This window comes from Panthera leo, chromosome A3 (assembly GCF_018350215.1).
Source record: "Panthera leo isolate Ple1 chromosome A3, P.leo_Ple1_pat1.1, whole genome shotgun sequence".
Taxonomy (NCBI): Eukaryota; Metazoa; Chordata; class Mammalia; order Carnivora; family Felidae; genus Panthera; species Panthera leo.
This window is the reverse complement of record NC_056681.1, coordinates 34,008,205-34,030,853: the sequence shown is the minus strand read 5'-3', so window position 1 is coordinate 34,030,853 and position 22,649 is coordinate 34,008,205. Positions and strand designations below refer to the sequence as shown.

The following is a 22,649-nucleotide window of genomic DNA, read 5'->3' as shown; positions in this document are numbered from 1 at the left end:
GAGACCCGGAAGACAGGAAGGGCTACACTTCCACTGGATACTGAGACCAGAAGCTGCCTGATGCCCTGAGATGTCTCTTGGGAGTCAAGCTTGGCCAAAAACAGTGTCTCCATGATTATTTGGGCAGCTGTATCTGGAGGACCCCAGTTCCCTTCAGAGTTTCTTTCCTTTCCAGTCTGTGATGGATGTACCACTGTAACCTCACTCTCTCTTCTACCTCCCTACTACCTATTTTCCAGTCTTGAGTATCTAGAGCTGCAACTGAGTCTTCTAGTAACATTATGGAGCCCTTCAGAACTTCCCGCCTTTTCAAAGTGCTTGCTAAGGGCAGTTATCAGCATTGACCTACCAGTGAGAAAATATTCACAACTACATTCCTAAGTCTAGGGCAATAAAAGTCTTTCATTTGTGGACATTCTCAATTCCAATCATCTTTGCTGCAACAAGAAAATCACATCACCTCAAACTTCCTCATCATAAAGTCTGTTCCAACTCTGAAATTCCTAGGGGTGAGAAAAATCTGGCTTTTAGTCTCACAAGTATATAATCTGTGTGGTTAGAAAATTCTCTTTCCTCTTCTCTTAGCCATAACAGATGACTCCATGAAGGGTACATGCCCTTCTAACAACTCAAGTAAGATATGACCCCCTTTGAACAGCATATACAGCTCTTTCTGATGTCACCTCCACCAAGGAGCTGCAGCCAGTCCCTGCTTTGTGTTTCCAATAACGCAGAATCACTGGTAGATCCTGGAGTTTGGCAAGCCTTTGGGCCTTTGATCGTATTGTTTCCCTATCTTGAATGCTTCTCCAAGCTCCTATCCACCAGGCAAACCCCTTGTATCCACTGAGCCTCAACTTCAAGGCCACCTTCCTTACTTTCCCAGCCTAGCCCTTCATCAGAGTATGCACCTTATCTCTACTACATTGCTTTTGTTTGTATCTCTTATATAAATTCTGTAAATACAAGAAGGAACTACGTCTTTCCAACTCTGAATCCCATCAGCTAGCAAAATCCTTGACATATCATTCAGGCTCAATAAATATCTGTGAACTGACAGCATCAGAGTAAGATGAAATACATCAGTGCCCTTGCCTCTCTGACCAGCAGCCAGCAAGGACCTTGGCATACTGTTGGGGTCAATAGGTATCTGTTGACCGACAGACAGAAATAAAAAAATGAAATGCATCAATTCACTAAAAGTTTAAGATGGAACTTCTGTAAATATAGGTTATTGGTAGTTTTTCCTACTTTGATTAGGCTGTACATTAAGGGATTTTTTTTTAAAAGTTATAAAGGGCATTCAAAGATGACAAAAGATATGATGATGAGTATCTAATTACCAAGTACCTTACAGATGCAAATTCATTTGAAGCACAAGGGCACAAAACCAACAGATCACAAATAATAAAGAAAAATAAATGAGATATTGTAACATAGAAGATGAGGTATTTATAGTGGCAATCTATGCTACATGATTAGTCCATGGTTTTCTCTTTAATCAACTAATGAAAAACTGCAAACCATTAAATGGGGAACATGAAAGGAGTAAGACTACCTTTGACAGACCCCTGGAAAGCATCCTTCTAAGCCTGCATCTCACATCCTAGGCATCAGAAGTTCACAGACAGATACAGGGGGATGCCCATCAGATACGGAATGATAGGCTTAAGCCTAAATCCCAGTTTTCAACAACTCCTTGCATGTTTGATTTTCCAGCTGTGTTGGAGAAAATGCACTCATTCTCAGATAATTCTACACTAAATGTACTAAGCCAGACACTGAAGTGACTTGGCTTGCCTGTTAATACTTTGCACCTAAAACAATGACAGCAAATCTCTGGCGCAGATTTAAGCCTCAATTCCTCAGCCTTCTAATCCCCGGTCCTGATGGTCATAAATTTCACATGGGTAATGCTGGAAGTAATAATTAGGGGAAGGCATAGTTAATACGCTCAAACAGTCACATGAGAGAGGTGGTGCAGACAGCAACCTACCTGTAATCAAAAGAAACAAATTGCAGCTCAAGGCCTTCTGGTTACGGGACTGAATAGAGTCACATCCACAGACAGAATGTCTCATCTCTGCCACTTCAGGCTGACATGCATGAAGCATGGCTTCAGTGAAGGCACAGATTTCAGAGTGGATGTGACACAGAGAGGCACACAGCAAGGGGAAAACCACGCTCTCCACTTATGATACTTTCTGTCCGTCAAAATAGGTTAAAAGATGCCATATCCTTTCAATAGCCTCCATAAATAATTTTGGAATCTTGCCACCATTCACCAGTTATGATTCTGGTTCCAACTCTCATGCAGCTTCAGGCAAAATTTTCTTTCCAATTGCTTCCACGGATGGACAGGTCCTTAGCCCAGACAGGAATGTAAGAAGGATGAAAAGCGATGCATCACAGATAAAGCGTTTTACCAACTTACCTCAAAAATACTAAAAATTTCTTATCAGTAATTTCTAATTTCTCATGAGACCCCAAAATGAGGAACATTAGAAATAATTACATCTTAAAGTAGTACACTTTTTCACAAATATAAGTACCCTGTTTAGTATGTCAAAGACCATGAATAGCTTTTTGGAAATTTGCTATTTCTAATAACTATTTCCTATTTAAGTCCAACCCTCACATTTTTTTCCATATTACATTTCCTTAACTAAAAGACTGTAACTGAAGATTTATGCCACCAGAATATCTCATTTTGATTTTGGCAAATACCCAGGCAACTCTAATATTTCTCAAAAGAGGAATTTCAAAATTCCTTCTGAATTCTGAAAATTACCTAAAACCCTCTTTGCCTTTCCCCCCTAAGCTGCTTATCCCTGTAAGCTGTCATTAAAACAAAAAGACTACCCCCTTTGAGAAGTAAATCACTGTTTAACCATTCTTTTAGAAGGAATAGTCCTTCTAAATTAATCACCAGTTGTTTCCTTCTACAGGGGATAACAGTAAAGCTGATTCTTGAACATGGTCCTCATTCATCCCTAATGCTCTAATCAAATGCCCATAGCCACATTCACCTCATCTCTAGCGGAAGATTAACTGGAAGGACCGAAGCTTGACACAGATTTCCTGCGTGTCTGATCTTCACAGACAGACTTGTTTCTGTCCGTGGATACTGCTTTAATAGCTGCTCACAAACATAGTGCATGACTTTGACCTAAGTGCTAGCCTTTCCTTTCCACCAAGAAGGTCACCATTTAACAAGAGATTTGCTTATCTGATCCCTATAAACTCTGAGAGGGTGCAAAAGATACTGTTCTTGGGGCATCTGGGTAGCTCAGTCAGTAAGCATCCAACTCTTGATTTTGGCTCAGGTCATGATCTCACAGTTTGTGAGATCAAGCCTTGCATCAGGCTCTGTGCTGACAGCATGGGACCTGCTTGGGATTATCTTTCCCCCTCTCTCTGATGTTTCCCTGCTCTCTCTCTCTCCCCCCCCCTTATTTTTTAATAAGGGAGAAAAAAAAGATACTATTCTAACCTACCCAGATCTGCCACCTCCAACCCTTTTATCAGTTCCATGTATCCACCGCTCACTTCTACATGCTTTATTCTCAAGAGCTTATACCTGCAGCCTTCTTTGAGGGGTTTCCTTGGTCTCCTGAAGCTGCTGTATCAGCATGAAGAGCTGGAAGTGCCTGGGAAGTTACCAGGGCAGCCCATAGCCAATGACAGACAGGTGCAAGATTATGAAAGGAAAGCTCCCTTGAGTCAAGGCAGGATGTATTCTGAGGTAGGGTTATGCCCTAGAGCACCCCTATGGATCATTCAGAGGTTGGGTCTCCTCTGACATGGAGTCTTTATTTGGCTTCTTCCCCATCCCTTACCCGCTCCCACCACTCCCTGGTCATTCCCTCCTGGGACCCTTCCCAAAAACTCATCTGAACACAACCCACTTCTCAGGGTCTGCTTCTGGGGAATCCAGACTAAGACAGAGGGCTGGTGTAAGAACTGTTCAGTCACCAGGAGGAGAGGGAAGGCAAGAAGAAAAAAGCTAGTATTTACAGTGTTGACTTTTTCCAGACCTTGCAAGAGGCACGTCACATATATTATCTCATGGGATCTTACCCAAGGGTAATGCAGGTATCATCTGGACACTTTACAAGAATTTAAGAGCTAAGGTTGAAAAACCCCAGGAAGCCCACACAAGTGATCTTCTGTCCTATAGTGCCACTTCTGATCTAAGAAGTTCATTTTCCCGCTCTGCCCTCTTGTTTTTCTTGTTTCCAAGAGTAATACTAATGATTTTTTATTGAGCATTTACTACAATATGCCAGCCTGCTATGTGTGTGTGTGTGTGTGTGTGTGTGTGTGTGTGTGTGTGTGTATGCACGTGCGTGTGCACACGCATATGTGGGTGTTGTATTGAATTGCCTGAGGTCACGCATCCTATAAATGATGGATGTGTAATATGAATCCCAGTCTGGCCAGTTCCTGAATCCATGCTTTGATTTACTGTGCCATGTGACTACATACAAAAAAGGAACATGCACTAAACACCTATTAACATGGTTTCCAATGGCTTCTTATGCAAAGACACCACGACTTCTCCGTAGCCAGGCCTCCTAGAAGGAATGTTATGTTGAAACGATGAGTTAATGAATATATCACTTTAAGTCTTCAAAAAAATTAAGAGATGGTTCCTAGAAAAACCTGAAACAACCTGAAAATCAAATTAGATGATGTATAGGGCTGAGGGCCAAGAAATGAGAAACTCTCATATCTTAGTCCAGGAACCTATATGAAACATGATACTTTCCTGTGCCTCAGCAGACTCACTTACTAAATGGGTGTCGTTCTTTAGCACAATGGAGCAAGGATGCTGAGAATTGACGTATGAAGGGGTAGGATGCCGAAGGGTAGGAAGGGTACCCCTCTTGGAAAGAAAACTTAGCATGCTCTTCAGGAAGTGTACATCTTACACACATTAACAGCCAACTGAGTTAGAGAACTGGGTTTTGATACATTGATTATGTAGCCAAACACTCCCGTTCCCTTGAAAAGCCACAACACAATGTCATGTTCTCTGGCTGCCGGAGAAATAGAGATTAAAATCAGTCAGTGCAGGAGTACTTCAAGAACATGAGAATAGCTCTAAAGCATGGGGAGATGTGGTTCAGCTTAAATATTCAGAGCAAGTGGACCACTATTTCAGAAAGAAATATATCCCCCAAAACTACAAGCTGTTGGCAGACTAAAGGATAGATGTATAAAAGATATCTCAGAAGAAATCAACACACACTAACACACACACGGTACTAATAAGAAATCGGTGTCAGAGCTCTGTGGGATGAATTAAACTAGTAGGAATTGTTTTCTTTTTGTTCCCACACTGAATGGGATAGCTGCAATTATTCATTACCCTATATATATGCCTCTCTGCCATGTTTCTTGGCAGCAATTCCCAGAAAGTGGCTGAATCTGGGTTAGCCTTGTGACTTGTGTTGACTTCGAGAATGTGGTAGAAGCCATGATGTGCCGGTTCTAAGTGCAGGCCTCCAGAATTCTCATGTTTCCACTCTCCCTCTAGAAACCAAACCACTGCTATTTGCATGAGCTTGCAAAGCCAGATGGAAGATGAGAGTCTCATGGTCTAATCGCCCCCATTATCCTAATTTAAAGTCAGCAGATCTCCAGAGCAGCCTTACCAACTGACTCGGCAGCTAACCACAGATGCCTGAGTGAGCCCAGATAAAACCGGAAGAACTACCTAGCTGAGCCCAGCCCAGATTGCTGACTCACAGAATCATGACCTAAATACATGGCTATTGTCTTAAACCATGACTTGGGATGGTTTCTTACACAGAAATAGCTATCTGATATAATCCTTTCTTTTGGTTTTAAATTTTAATATTGTTCATGATTTACAATGAAATTACATAATTTTCTTATTATATGTTATATTATCCACGCTAATCATGTATAAAATAAAATGACCAGGGAACATATTTGAGAGGCGATGGTGCATGAAAGATAAAATCACAGGCTGTCAAGTGAGATATGCAGGATTTGAATCTGGGATCTCCTGCTGACCTTGTGTAAGCTATCTCAGTTTTTCTCAACTAAAAAATGGGGGAAAAATAATACATAGTACCTCATTTGGTGCAGATTAAATGAATATGCCAAAAGTTCTTGGAACAATGCTTCCCATGCAGTAAAACTGTGACAGTTAACAATGGCAAAGCTCTCCCCATCAGGCTTGCTACTCTAACCTCTATCACCATCGATTAGTTTTGCCTTTTCTTGATCTTCAAAGGAGAGGAATCACATCTATCTTTTGTGTATGGCTTCTTTCCTTCACCATGATATTTCTGAGATTTCATCCATATTGTAGTATGTATAAATAGTCCATTCTTACAACGTGTTTACAATCTGTCCTCTTGTTGATAGACAATTGGATTTTCTGCAGTTTGGGGTGATTGCAAATAAAAATGTTCTGAACACCTTCTTTTTGATTCTTAGCACTTGCCTGTAATGCAGAGAAAGATATATATTTATCCTGCTTTGATGGATGAAAAAACATGGGCTCAGATAATTTAAGTGGCATAACTCTGGTTGCTGTTTCCTAGTCTAAAACTCTCCCTGAAGGTCACTAAAAGACCATGCCCAGTCAAAACTCACACACAAAGGGTAACTGAAGAAATCACAGTATATCCAAAATTATTAAATCACATATATCCAATTGGTATATCCAAACCACTATTAGGCCCCCATGACATAAAAATTGACTTGCAGGGATTTCCATGGAATTTTGTTGGGAGGATAAAAATAAAATGCAGAGAAGTATGTATGATATACCATTTTTTTAGTGTTTATTTTTGAGAGAGAGACAGGCAGACAGCGTGAGTGGGGAAGGAACAGAGAAAGGGAGACACAGAATCTGAAGCAGGCTCCAGGCTCTGAGCTGTCAGCACAGAGCCCAATGCAGGGCTTGAACTCACAAGCAGTGAGATCATGACCTGAGCCAAAGTCGGATGCGTAACCAACTGAGCCACCCAGGTGCCCCTATGATATACCATTTTTGTAGCACAAAGAAACTTGCACTTATCTATGGATGTGTATGTGTATGTGTGTGTGTGTGTGTGTGGGTGTGTGTGTGTGTATCCATACACATATCTCTCCATGTATATATAATAATTATGCTTTATTATGTGAGCTTAAAGAAAATTATGTAGGGCACACAATAGGTTGTCAATAATACGGGAAGCAAAATGGGTAGAAGAAACAGAAAAAACATCACCCCCAAAAATCTGCCCTAAAAAAACCCAGGGGTGCCTGGGTGGCTCAGTTGGTTGAAAGTCCAACTTAGACTCAGGTCATGATCTCACAGTTTGTGGGTTCAAGACCTGCATCGGGCTCTGTGCTCACAGATGGGAGCCTGGAGCCTGCTTCAGATTCTGTGTCTTCCGTTCTGTCTTCCCCTCTCCTGCTTGTTCTCTCTCTCTCTCTCTCTCAAAATAAATAAACATTAAAGATTTAAAAAAAACAGAAGCATTCCTATGACCTATTTACAGGAATGGTTATATAGATATAAAATTTTTTAAGGATTAAAAAATACTTAAAATAGAATTTTTTTTCAGCTCAACTGATTTAATGTGGTATAAAAGATAAAAATATTACTTGTTTTACAAGCCAAAAAAAAAAAACCAGACCTCTGCTAAACCACGTGATTTTACTACCTTCACAGTAAAACAAATTTACCTCTTTGCAATAAATACAAGTTAAAGCCCCTTTGTATTTCTCTCAATACTTAAATTGCCTCATCTCCTCCCCAGTTTGGCCCAGGATCAACTTTCTGCACTACAGTTAACCTCTCCCTTCCCTGAGGAATCAGAAAGAAGACAGTAATTTGTTGTGAATCATTTTGTGTCATGAAATGCATATTCATACATTTACTGAAGTATAACAAACACATGGTTAAGTACACTAACCTCAAGTGCACAGTTGAGTGAATGAATGAATGTTTACATCCATGGAAGCCCAACTTAGACTAAAATCTAGAACATTTCTATAGGACCCCAAAATTCTCAGGTGCCACTTTCCAGCATTACCCTCCCCAGGAGGAAAGTGGCTTACTACTCTGACCTCTATCACCATCGATTAGTTTTGCCTTTTCTTGAACTTCATACAAGAGGAATCACATCTATCTTTTCTGTATGGCTTCTTTCCTTCAACATGACATTTATGAGATTTCACCCATATTATAGCATGTATAAATAGTTCATTCTTACAACGTGTTTACAATCTGTCCTCTTGTTGATAGACCATTGGATTTTCTGCAGTTTGAGGCGATTACAAATAAAATGTCCTGAACATTCTTCTGAATATCTTCTGAAGAACATATATGCTCATTTCTTTTAAGCTCATACAGTAGACATGTGCATTGCTTTAATAAATACTAATAAACAGTTTTCCAAAGTGGTAGCAACCAATTTGCACTCCCACCAGCAATACATGAGAGCTCCAGTTATGTACATCTTTGCCAAAGCTTTAAATTGTCAGTCTTCACAATTTTCCTCATTCTGATGAGCGTGCAGCACAGTTTAAAGTATTTACCATTATGTTTGCTACATTAATTTTTACCATAAAAATTCTCTGATACAAAGCAGCATGAATCTGGTCCTAATTAGTCAAAACCAGGTCTTTTAATTCTTCAAAGATTAGAAAACTATAGCATTTGCCACATTTAATTTTGAGGTGATATATAAAAATAATGAGGAAACTGAAATTATAGTATACAAATACATTATTAACAATACACTACATTTTGGGTATGAGATAACATTTGCTTTCAATTCTAAGAGAACAGCTAAAAACAATTATTATAAGCTTTTAGTAGTTGACCTTATTACAGGTTACAAGGAGGAAAATTTTCTTGGTTTTTGATTCCACAGCCAAGTTACAAAGCATTCTTACGGGCAATGCATATTGTTAATGAATAAAATAGAGCGGTTTTTAGGAATTAAAGTGATTGTAAATCAGATCTGAAGTTAAATTAAGTAACCACTACAAAGCATATGGCTTGTCTCCTTAAAGGTTCTATTTATATCCCCTGGATGACAACCATTAGGCAGTACATAGTTCCCTTAGCCCGAGTTATAGAGGTCTAAAAATATATTTCCTGGCTTCCACCAGGAACTGGCAGAGTCTCAAAACGGAGTTCGTGGCTTGGCCAAAACACAACCATTCTTTCAGACCAGTGTTGTCTGCATTTGGGAATGGCTAGATCCCATTAGAACAAGAGGAAGAAATATTTACCCTGTGATTGAAAATTTAACCTTTTCTTGTTTGCCTTTGTGGTCTAAGGCACACTTTGGGAATCGCTGGCCATGAGCCAAGCATGGGCTCTAGAGTAGGTTAGTTTTATCCACAGTAAACACTGGACTAGCTTCTAGGATCTTCTATCACATTATTAAGTCAGGATTTTTTTCAGGTGTTTCAGTCTTGAACCACCACTTCATGACTTGACTTACCCATCTGGAAGTTCATTAAAATCCCATCACAAACTCAGAGATGGCATGTGCCACAATGATGTAAATTTGGATGGAAGATGATCAGCCATTGACTCCCTCATTTTCCTCCAAAGCCCATCCCCCATCTCATTTCTCTAACTTCAAGCTAACACGTCTTCATGTCTTATTTAACACACTTTGCACACCTCACCTGTAGCCTTATGGCTGGTATTGACTTACCATGGTGGAATCTGAGACATTTCCCCTAACAGATACATCCTCTCTCCTCACAATCAGATTCCTTCTCCCTCTCCGTTCTTTATCTCCCAAAGGCACACAATTTCATCCTTATCCCTGAGGCTACAAGCTCCCCTTTCTTTATAACCAGTTAATGAATGCTGCTTGTCCTTCTTTCCAAGTATCTCCTGTCTCCTCTCAAATCACCATTTCTCGCCAGAATCTCAAAGTCTAGTCATTTTGCCCTATGCTACTATGCCTTAGCTCACCTCCGTGCCTCAGTCTCACCACCCTTTCAACTTGCCTCACATGAACACCTTCATCTTGCAACCCTTCCGCTCTCAATAAGAGAATCAAGTGGATGTGTTTCCACAGGGCCCTCAATATACTCCATAGTTAGTCTGACCATATGGACTGCCTACTTGCTCCTTGTGATTCAAATGCCAATCATTTCCTTCTTAGAGAAGCTGCCTATGCCACACAATCAAAACCCCTGCTCCCAGGCAAAGGTGAATGAGCACTCAAAGTCATTCCCCTCATCACAGCTGATTGGACCAGGGATGGACATCTGGCCCTTTGAATCTTGCATTGAGGTTCAGTGATACTAGTGCATCTCTGCCATAGTGAGGTGGCCACACACTGGGCAAAGAAAACAAACGATTCTGCAGACAAACCAAAATGTATGCAGCAGTAAAATCAAAAGAACTAGGAAAGAGACACTAAGTTCTCTAGAGACACATGGAGAGTCATCTGAGCTCCTGACTCCTAATTTCTGGCTGCTGTTTTTCATGAGGCCCCAGTGACTTTCTTGCCAAAGTCCTTTATCCTCCAAAATTACACCTTCTAAAGCTAGCTGGACAGGGCTCTGTTCCTTGTAGATAAATCTGAATAAACTGTATTTGAGCACCATGCCTCTCTTGTACAGATTCTCTTCCCTTCCTTAAACACTATCTCCTTCCTTCTTCGTCTTACTCTTGGCCACATTTTTGGAGTTAACTCAGGCTCTGCTTCTTCCAAGAGGCTCTCTTGCTCCAGCTTTCATTGATTTATGCAAAGATGGGAGGCAGGGTGGTGGAAAGAAAGAGGCTTGGAAACTTCACTCTTTACTTGCTATGCAACCCTCCCCTCTCTCAGCCTCCATTTCCTGATAGGGAAATTGAGTAAAATATAATTTAGGGTATAAGTTTCTTGTGATGCTATACTAGATAGCATACATGAAAATGCCTAGCCCAGTTTCCACCCTCTACTCAGTGCCCACTGAATATTTCATTGAATTCTTGTATTTTTTTTTTATTTTTTACAGAATTTTCATTCATTTCTTGTATTCATTCATTACTGCATGTTTTTATTCTTACAGAAATTTTCTTCAATATCAAGCTGATACTAGCTGGCTACAAAGGTATAATCAGTTATCCAGAACTACAATGATGTAGGCCCAATCATCCGCAAATATGGGAGAGTTCAAGAGATGTGTTCTTCCAGTTCAAGGGGCAAACAGAACCCAAATGAAGTTAACTGAATGCTCAGCCTGGATCACCACATGTTTATGACCCAACCTGACCTCAGGATATGGAAGGACCCTGGGAGAGTGAACCCAAACTCAATTAAAATTATTTTTTCTAGAAAATAAAGACTCAATTTTTCAAGTATATTACTTGTATTTTTTTCATCAATTTATCTGCATATTTTCTTACATTTGGAAACACATCAAGGAAAGAAATAAAGATGCTTCTGTTGATAAGTTGATGAAAATGAAATTTCTAAGCCAGGAGAATTTCAATTACATTAGGAAACACTTGAACCATGAAAATTTTAGCAGATGTAAGAGTACAAGATCACACAACCTGGAAAAATAACTTAAAACAGACAAGTAAAGAATCTGTGTTTATAATCATTTCCCATAACCCCTAAATTGACAAGTATACTTCTGTTATTCTTCAACTCGTGGATTTAAACGACCCTCAGAACTGGTTTTGCAAAGTTGCTGAAGGATAGAAAAAATACAAGGCAAAGTTTCAAGGTGGTTAGTCTCATATATTTTTTCTCTTCTTCTATAAATTTGGAGAAAATTTGGTGTAGGCATTAGAAATATATCAGAATACCTGATTTCCATTCCTTAGATTATTATGGTATTTGGCAAGCTATATAATCTCTGTGTCCCATTTTCCTCTTTCCTTAAATTGAAAGGTTGCTGGTGGGAAAGAAAAGTAGTACCTTAATACAATCACTTTGGAGGGTACTTTGGCAATGCTTATTAAAATGTAAAATGCATACACATTCTGATCCAGCATTTCCCTTCTCTGTGTATCTTGAAGAAAACCAGCACAAGGAAGTATATGCATTTAGAAGCAACAGGAAAATTTTTGAAACAAACCAAATGTCCATCCAAAGGGAATGACATGAAACAAACGATGGGACATCCGTAGGATGAAATATTCTGCATTAGCTAGATACAATGTATGGAGTAAATTAATGTCTAGTAGTATGCAAAGGTCTCTAACATGTATCATTAAAGATAAAAAGCAAATTACATAAAATGCAGTGCTATTTATAGAAAATACACTAAACAACATTGCATATTTTCTGCAGATACATATATTTGTATGTCAATGTTCACGAAAAATTTGGAAGATTGCACAGAAAACTGATAAAACAGTTAACCTGTGTACTCATTTGGGAGAACAAAAAGTGTCAAAGGGGACACTGATTTCATTTGTACGGTTTTCAGTTTTTCACAAAGAACTAAGGAGGTATTCACAGATTACATCTGCAATTGCAATTAATGTTTTAAAAATCAGAGTCATAATCTTAGTCCTTTCCTAGTTCTATTTATATTGGAAAATTATGGATAATTTATTATTTAGAAATCTTAACTTATATGATATATATTAACATATGTAAATGTAACTAGTATCCTTTAGTCTACCAAATATCCCTTAGTCTATGATTTTGTAAAGCCATACCTGTTTTATAAGCAAATCGTTGGGAATTACCTATCATCTCAAAAGGAAGTAACATAAATGGGAAATGGCTTTATAGATTTGTAGCCAAATATTTAGAGCTGTCGACAAGATATTTAACACAGTCTCCAAGTAAGAATCAATAATGAACCCGTTTTACAGAGGATCAGTGGCTACAGTTCTGGGGCTCTTTTGAACTGAAAGAGCTCAAAGCATAGTGTTGTCACCAATTCTATCACAAAATTCTAAGGCATAGAATAAAATGCTATGTGTTTAATAAAAAGGATCTGCTATAAGGCATCATATCTTTCTAAATGGTTAACCAGCAACCCCACCAGTATCCCATTCAATATTCTTTTCCCAAGAGCTAACTCCAGGTATGCCTGGACACCTTTATATTTTTCCCCCAAGTATTAAGAAGAGGAAACGCAGTTATAGAAAACAAGGAAGCACTATTTGGTAAAACTAAATACAAGTTAGTGGAGGCAAAACCTTATACTTTTGCCGACTGCATTTGGCACTATCTCCAATTTATCCAAAGCAATCACTAGCCTATTGACCAAAATTGTTAAGATGGTACCCTATTCCTTACATCTGATGGTGACTTTACTTAAAGCATATTATTAGTACTGCTACTCGAATAAGATGACTTCAAATAATTTCTGTATCTACACAGGATAATTAATGACTATGAAAGCTCATGAGAGGGCTTTTAATGACTTGGGGTCTGTCCCTTTATTTCACATTCCAACAAGATTTTAAGTTGAATTTGAAAATATTATTCATTTCTCTTCTGGAAGGAGTTAGTTCCTTGTCCACCTCAGTCTCATCCTGAGAAATTGGCATTCGTTCCCTTTTATAGGGCCAATCCTGGTCGTGGCATATCGATCCCACCCTGTCCTGCCTTCCTCAGGACTCTCTGTTTAATTAACCATCCCTTCTTCCACTTGCTTTTCCAATTCCCCTCCTTTTCCCTGATTCCTTTTGCTCTACACAGCAACACACACTCAGGTTTCCCCAAACAGAAATAAAAGTCCTTCCACCAATGATACCACACTCTGAACCCAGAATCTTCCAGTCCTCCTCAGGCACCGGCTTATGCTTCCAGATGCCTTGATTTCTTCTCCTTTACTCAGTTAACTCCACCATCTCCAAGATACAGGTTTCTTTAACTTTTAGGTCCAGTAGCCTGTCTCAGTTCTCACTGCCTTAGGTCTGTCTAGAACATTCGACACCATGGGTTATATATTCCCTGAAATTTTGCCCCCTATCATTCTTCCTCTTTTTACCAGTTCATTGACTTTCACTTCCTCCTTTTCCTGTTTACATGTAAACCTGAGTCTTGTACAGCCCCTGTATTGCTTCTCACAGGCACATGTAAGTGTGACTCTTTCTACCTCTACCCTGCTGAGAGATCTCATCTAGGTTTGTGCCACCTTGCATGATGAAGGGATGGAAGGGATGTTGTTATTCATGTAGTTTATGTGAGTGATTTATGTGAGTTGCATAACTCCAGGAATAGAACAAGAAGCACGTTCCCTGGATTGAGGCTGTGCAAACAGGGGGTTCTGAACTCACCGGGAATGCATGCTTTCAGTTGTTTCAACTGTCACTTCTGGCAACTGACTCCCACATCAGTATCATCACCACTGATACGTCTGATTCAAGGGTCAATTCCATATTCCCAAAGGCCTGCTAGACATTTTCACCTGGGCAACCCGCCAGCTTCCGAGGTCAGTACTGAACTCAAAGCTGTCTATCTTTCAAAGGTCATCCTTAACTTGTATATTCTAAATCTTTCCTCGATAGATTACACGGTGTTTTACAAGTTAAAAGGATCAATTTTAAAAGTTGGTACTTCACTGGTTTTGTAAAGAAAAAGACATTCTTTGCATAGGTATGAATGTTGAATCTGGATCCAATTTACATAATTAGTTAGTTAATTAATTCCATAGTTGGTGCTTAGATTATGCTGTGGATGCTGTTTGTGTCTGCCTTGGAGTTAATGAAAAATCTAGATTATCCAATTAAGTGTAACAGAGAAACCAGTTAATAGAGACTCCACTTTCAAATTCTGAATTAACAAATTATTCTGATCATTCAATTTCTGATTCCTGTTTTTAAAAACCAAAACAAATCTCTAATAAAATAAAATATAATATGATTTTATTGTAATGAATTTTGAAAGTTATGTATGGTCACTGTAGAAAAATCCTAACTGTGAGGCAAGTACAAATAAGCAAAATGAAATCATTCATAATTCCACCAGCCAGAGAAAACCACTGTTATTTTGGTGCTTATCCATATACTTCTAGGCACTTTCCCTTTTTCAAATATTTTTGTTCATTTTCCTTCATCATCTGCATATTTTTCTTGACAGCAGAACATGAACATTTTTATGTATGATTTCATTTGGCAACATCATTTTTAATGCCTGCATGGGATTCCATTATAAACATACAGCATAATTATTTAACTGATTTCCTACTGTTGAATAGTTAGTTTAATGTCCAATTTGTCAGACAGCTGATCAGTATCACGATGAACTTCTTCATAATTTCTGCCCATTTGTATGATAATTTTTTAGAATAATGCATTAAACATGAAGCTGTAGGATCAGAGGACTTGAGAACTTTTATGCTTTTGATAAATATGCCTAAAGCCACCCAGAAAAACCTAAACAATTAAATTCTCTTCAAAACAGGTTGAGTGGTGTTCACCCCCACCATTGTCAACCACCGGATCTCTTAGTTTTGGAAAAAAGGAAACTTTCTGGGTGAAAATAATTTTTTTTTTAATTTGTATTTCTTTGGTTAGTAGTGAAGTTAATAATTTTCTTATATGTTTTTTTGTGCTTGTATTTCTTTTTTTCCCTTCTTTGTTTTGTTTATTTGCTTGCTCACTTGTTTTAGTTAATGGTACCTTCATATTCTTTGGTCATTTTTCTGTTTTTCTTATGTTCTAGTTATGGAATAAGGATTTAAAGCTTCTAAATGTCACCTGCTTTGTTTGTTGGGGCACCTGGGTGGCTCAGTCGGTTAAACATCTGACTTCGGCTCAGGTCATGATCTCACAGTTTGTGAGTTCAAGCCCCACATTGGGCTCTGTGCTGACAGCTCAGAGCCTGGAGCCTGCTTCAGACTCTGTGTCTCCTCCTCTCTCTGCCCCTGTCCTACTCGCACTCTGTCTCAGTCTCTCAAAAAGTGAATAAACGTTAAAAAAAATTTTAATGTCACCTAGTTTGCAAAAATTATTCCTAGTTTGCTTTGTTTTGTTTTGTCCTTACATTTGGTCTTTTAATGTGTGAATTATCTTTTGTGGAAGTATTTTTTTAATAATGTTGTCAAGTTTATTTTTACTTTCCTTTTTTAGATTCTGCCTCTTTTAGAAAAATCTACCGTTCCCAACGAATTTAGTACCTTTTTCATATGTTCACTTTTTTTAAAAATAGTAGTTAGGTAGTGTTTATGAACCTTCTGTTCTGTTTTACTGATGTGCCATTTCCATGTCAATAAAATGCTATATTAATTGTTTTATACTCTTTTTCAAATTTGATTGGCAAAATTCCCTCTTTGTGTTTCTCAACTAGTTTTTTCAAAAAAAAACACATCAGATTGACTTGAGTTATTTTCCAAATTTAAAAATAACTTTCCAATTTTGCATTTGCATTAATTTAATTTGGGAATAATGAGTATCTTCAAACTGTTATTATTCTATTTAGAAATACAGTATATGTATTTATTTAAAACTATTTTTTGATTCCCTTGAGAACATTTCAGATTTTTCAGAAAATATGAATTATATATACTTCACCAGGTTTTAAAAATATGTAAGTATTTTGTATTTTGGGTTGCTGTCTTGAATGTCATCTTTACAAACTTTTCATTATCAAACCTAAGGAAATGTCTCCCTTCATAAATTTATTTTGGAAATACTCTACTTATTGAACCCTGCATTAGGATTATTACTTATTTTGGAAATATTCTACTTATTGAACCCTTCATTAGGATTTTTTTTAGTTGATCCCATGTTTTTAAAGTAAGCAACCATGTCATATGTAAATTATAAAATGGCTTCTTTTTTTCTAATATTTATAGTGCTTACCTCATTCTATTGAACACTGTTCACTAATACAAATAACAATGAAAAAATCTTGGCTTTTTCTCAATGTAATAGGAATGCCCGCAAAGTGTTACTATCACGTATGATGATATTGGTGTCGGCTTGAGATAGTACACTTCCATTCTTAATTCCTAAGATATTTTAAAAATTACTAGGAATAGATGTTGAATTTTATCATGTCTTTTGTCTCTTTATTAGTATAGCCATGTGGTTTTCCTCCACATGCAGTGGAGTATATATATAAGTTCTCTAATATTTCAATATTCTTACATTTCAGGATCAATTTCTACTGTATTACATTGTATTTTTATTATACTGTTAGATTTTATCTATAGACACTTTCTTTTTCTTAATGTTTTTTTTCGTTTATTTTGAGAGAGAGAGAGAGAGTCTGCACGCATGCAAGCAGAGGAGGGGCAGAGAGAGAGGAGAGATGATCCCTAGCAGGTCCTGTGCTGTCAACCACAAGCCTGACACGGGGCTCAATCTCACCAACACTGAGATCCCCTAACCTGAGCCAAAATCAAGATTTGGATGCTTAACTGACTGAGCCACCCAGGCGCCCCTATCTATGTAGATACTTTCAATCTTATTCATTCAGTAAAATAATTCTATAGCATGGTTTATAAATAGAATGCATTATATGAATTAACAGGAAATAAGGCATGTAATATTTTCATTTTCTCAAAATTCCACATATATTTCTACATGTTTGAAACAAAGTCTACAAAATTATCTTAGGTAATACTTTTCAAGAAAGTTGCATATAAAGCCTATATATATTCAGGAATGTCTAATGGGGCGTGGGACTGTCCCTCTTTCTCTGCCCCTCTCCCACTCATGCTGTCTCTGTCTCTCCCAAAATAAATAAATAAACAAAAAAAAAAAAAAAGAAAAGAAAAAAAAGAAATGTCTAATAAACGAACCCTTAACTCAAAAAGGAGTTACATCCATTCGGCTGAGCAAAATGGCACTCCATTGCTACCTTTTAGGGAAAATGACTGACTTAGAAATCACTAACTCATCAGACACACTCACTATGTGGTTTTGAAATGCCTAAATGTATATCCTAACAAAAAGTAAAAATTAATTCTAAGCATAATATCATAAACAAAAAGGGTTAGACCAGTCAGCATTATGTTCTGGTTGATACACTAGCATTGTGGTAAATAGAAACAGACACTCACTCACATTGTCTCTTGAGACACTGGTAATCAGCCAAGAGATCTATTTTTAGTAAAATACTGTTTTTAATCTAGTAATCTTCTACTCCAAAACAATTTATCAATTGTCGCCAGATTTACAAAGTGGAAGCAAAGACAATTAAGGCCTCCCCCAAAATCTGGATTTTCAAACAAAAAATTTCATGATCCCTAGATCTTCCCATGAAAACAAGTAAGTGTATGTCTTTGAAGAGAAGGAGCATTTTGAAGTATTACATCCGGTTCTAGGAACAGTATTTAATAGGATGTGGAAATTTTACAGTTGACCTTTAAAGTGGGACTGCATTGAAAAGGAAGAAGTTCAAAAAGGGTAAAGTGTTACATTCCATTAGTGGCGAGAAATTTCAGGCAAGAATAAGCAAGGCGAACCCATGGCAGGGTTTCAAATACATTCACATGGCTAAACCAATAACAACCAATTTTGACAATCATACACTGCACATTTCTGGAACTCCCTTTCCTGCTGTTTTCTTCTTGTTATCAACATTCTGGATAACTTTCAGTTGCTCCTTACAACTCAGCACAGGGTAAAACAAACTACTTTAGAAAGCTGTTTGGTAGTACCTATTACAGATGGCTATACCCACTGCCTGTAACCAGTAGCGTGCTGAACAGGCTCCCATCAGCTCATTGAGCTGATTGTACACATCTTTTCTCCCCTCTGCATTCCAGCACGTGACTGCTTATAACTCAGCAATTTCACTGTGAGGTACATGCCCAGCAGACATGCCTTCACAGGTGCAACATAGATGTGCACTAGAAAATCCATAACAACACCATTAATAATAGCTCCGAACTGGAAACTATCCAAATGTCCATTACAGTACAATGGATAAATACATGTTGGTACATTCACACAATGGAATATTACATAGCAGCAAGAATGACAACTGCATGTGACAATACAAATGAGTCTTACAACACTGCAGTAAGAGAAAGAATCCATATGCAAAGAATCCATTAGCTCAAAAGAGCTAATCTATACTATTAAAAATGAAGAGATTATTCTTGGGGGGAAGGGAAGTAACACCTGGAAGGGAGCACGAAAGGAGGACAAAGCTAAGGTTGGGGGAGTGAGGACTCTAGGACTCCATTGAAAAAGTCCTGTTTCTTAATCTGAGTATCAGAGGGCTAGTTACATGGATGTGCTCAGGTTGTGAAAAATCACTGAGGTATACACTCAGGAGCTATGTACTTTTCTAACCATATTTTATATTTCAGTAGAAAGTTAAAAAGAAAACAAAGAAAAAACTCAGTCAGGTATCAATTTCTGGAGGGGTTTCTCCTACTAGAGATACTTGTCCACCTAACCAAATGGTTATGAGACTTTATTATTTTTTTAAGTTTATTTCTTTATTTAGAGAGAGAGAGAGAGAGAGAGAGAAAGTGCAAACGGGGAGCGGCAGAGAAAGAGGGAGGGAAAGAATCTCCAAGCAGCGTCCTGACATGGAGAGCCCAACACAGGGCTCGATCCCACAACTGTGAGATCATGACCTGAGCCAAAGTCCAGGGTCAGACGCCTAGCTGACTGAGCCACCCAAGCACCCTCTGTGAGACATTAAATACAAGTGTAAACTATATAAACAAATGACCCATGCGGTGCCTGGCATAAAGTACACCCTTAAAAAAGTATATTTATTCTCATCATCATTCTCTTATCTGAGTTACCATATCACTTTGTATATTCATTCTCCACTGTACTGTAATCATGTTTTTGTTTCACTTCCGTTCCCACTAGATGACCAGCAGCTTGGAGCACAGAACAACTTCTTAATTATATCCACAGGGGCTAGAACAGAGTGGGTACTTGGTAAATATTTGATGGAACTGAATAAAAGCCTGTCACAAAGCTCCAAGACTCTGTGATTAGCAGGGTCCCAGGTGACTTGGTGGTCATTCCCTCCCTCCATCTAACTGACCATGTGGTTGAGTCACAAAGGAAGTTAAAAACCGCTGCCCAAGGCCAAGAGTGTGCTAGCACTGAGGCAGGCATCTCCTGGGGTGGGAGAGAGAGCTTATATTTTGTGGTAAAGAAATGTATACATGTTTCCTTCAAATACTGATTGAGATCCTTTAGATCTCAAAGTGAACTTCCATGTTCACGGTAATATTCTTCACAATAACCAAGGAACGGAAACAGCTTAAATGTCCACTAACAGTTGAATGTACAAAGAGAATGTTACATGCATACATGCACACACAATGAAATATAATTTGGTCTTTAGAAAGAAGGAAATCCTGGGGTGCCTGGGTGGCTCAGTCGACTAAGCGTCCTACTCCGGCTCAGGTCATGGTCTCGTGGTTTATGAGTTCGAGCCCCATATCAAGCTCTGTGCTGACAGCTCAGATCCTGAAGCCTGCTTCGGATTCTGTGCCTCCTCCTCTCTCTGCCCCTCCCATGCTCATGCTCTGTCTTTCTCTGTCTCTCAATAGTAAATAAATGTAAAAAAAAAAAAATGTTAAAAAAAAGTTAAAAAAAAAAAAGAAAAATCCTGCCATTTCAACAACATGGATGAAACTGGAAGGCATTATGCTAAGTGAAATAAGTTAGACACAGAAAATCAAATACTGAATGATCTCACTTATATGTAGAATCTTTAAAAAAAAAAAAAAAGCCAACCTCATAAAAACAGGAGAGCAGAATGATGGTCACCAAGGCTGGAGGGTGGGAGAAAAATGGAGAATAGGAAAAAAAAAAAGTAAGTATGATGGTGGTTGCCAGGGGCTGAGTGGAGAGTGTCTTGGGGAGCTATTATTAATGGGTACAGAGTTTCCATTTTGCAAGATGGAAAGGATTCTAGAGGTGGATGGTGGTGATAGTTGCACAACAGTATAAATGTACTTAATACTACTGAACTTATGATAAAGATAGTAAATTTTATGTTATGTGTATATTAGCATACACAAACAAAAAGAAATATATATACACACTTCCATTTACAACAGACCATAGCATCATGGCAGTGTCAGAGAGAGATACCAGCATAAGCTGCTGGAAGGTCATCAGACAACACCTGCTGGGATCCAGGTGGATAAGGTTCTAGGAAGGTCACGGAAAAAGTACTGAACCAAGGCAGGAAGAGGACTTAGCCATGTTACCATCAGTCTAAAAAAGAGATGGACAATATCTTGACAGTCAGAGCCTGGCATAAAGACACACATGGGAAACCTCTGGGTAGAAGTGGTTCCAAGCATGAAGGACAAATGTCATAAGGTATAGGTTTTCAGAATGTGGAGAGGGAGACTCGGTCATCTGAAAGGATTCCAGAAAGAAGAGCAAAGCAGAAAAGCAGACCTAAAAGCCACTGCAGATCTGGCAATAACTTCTGGGTCCTTTCTACTTACTTAGCTGGCGAGTACTCGAGTGCCAAGCTGGGTCACCTTTCCATAACATTGCTCTAGTGCCAAGGGGCTTTCTGGTAGGCAGCAGACTACAAAGCATAGGGTTTTCAGACCATGAACATCACTGTCCTGTAACTCTGCATTTGGTGGCTGTAAATAATGCAGCCTCCAAACTGTATATTCATCTAGGACACTAATAAAGACTGGAGCAGGACCTAATGAGAGTACCCACATGTAGATAAAATGGGGAGGCAGGAATGTATAATCTTTTAGGTTTCCTACAAATTCTGAAATCCTGTGCTGATAACTAGTTGAAAACATGGTAGGTTTAGAAACCCTGGCTCTTAGTTAAAATAATAAAACTAAGCATCACAGAGAAACTGTCACCTCAGACTCATTTCCATCCAGTCTTCAGTTTAGGAGGCTGATTTTGTCGGTCTATCTACCTGTGGATCAGCCAACCAAACCAACTGGCCATAATAGATGCCTCTGACCAAGGATTGTCCTTTTGGTGAGGCCCTCTCTTCTAGAGTGGATTCACTCAGGAAATCAAATTAGATATGAGAACATGTTGCTCACTGTGTATAGAAACAGAATGAAAGAAAGAAGGAAAAACAAAGGAAGGAAGCAAGGAATGGAAACATGTGATGATGACATTCACCATTTGTTTGTGGCCAACACAGTGCCATTTGTGTGCAAAAACTGTTTTAAGTGCTATGGATTCAGTGTTGCATAGACCTTGAGAGACTCCCCTTATAGAGTATGTAGGTCTAAACTGGTGGTTCTCAAGCATTGGGGATTTTGATCCCCATTTGACAATATCTGAGGCCACTTTTTTGATGGTCACAACTGGGGATGTGATTGGCATCCAATGAGTAGAGATCAGGAATGCTGACAAACATCCTACAATGCACACAGCAGCTCCCTCTTTCCCAACAAAGAATTATCTGGCCCCAAATGCCAAGAGTGCTCAAGTTGAGAAATGATGATCTCAAGGGAAAGAATAAATCAACATTGACAGAAAGTGCAATGCATGCACATATAGGCTTCTACCTAAGTAATGAAAGGGGACAATCCAAAGTGTGTGTGTGTGTGTGTGTGTGTGTGTGTGTGTGTGTGTGTGTGGTGTATGAATGGTTTGTCAGAAAGTTTTTTGGAGCAGCTGACCCATGACATGAATTTTGACACAGATTATTTGAAAAATATGGGGAGGGGGGTGCCTGGGTGGCTCAGTCGGTTAAGCGGCCAACTTCAGCTGAGGTCATGATCTCGCGGTCCATGAGTTTGAGCCCCACGTCGGG

The 22,649-nt window shown here is 38.6% G+C and overlaps 1 protein-coding gene and 1 long non-coding RNA gene across 2 annotated transcripts in view; one reads left to right on the top strand and one right to left on the bottom strand.

The window, feature by feature from the left end:
* The window catches only part of LOC122215804, an 88,569-nt gene extending 77,280 nt beyond the window's left edge, over positions 1-11,289 (top strand). Inside the window, exon 3 of the long non-coding RNA XR_006200537.1 lies at positions 11,059-11,289. This is a non-coding gene — a long non-coding RNA (uncharacterized LOC122215804). The remainder of the gene's footprint in view (positions 1-11,058) is intronic.
* PLCB1 (phospholipase C beta 1) overlaps positions 1-22,649 on the bottom strand; it is a 697,918-nt gene that overhangs the window by 585,680 nt on the left and 89,589 nt on the right. The gene's annotated exons all lie outside the window — the stretch shown is intronic.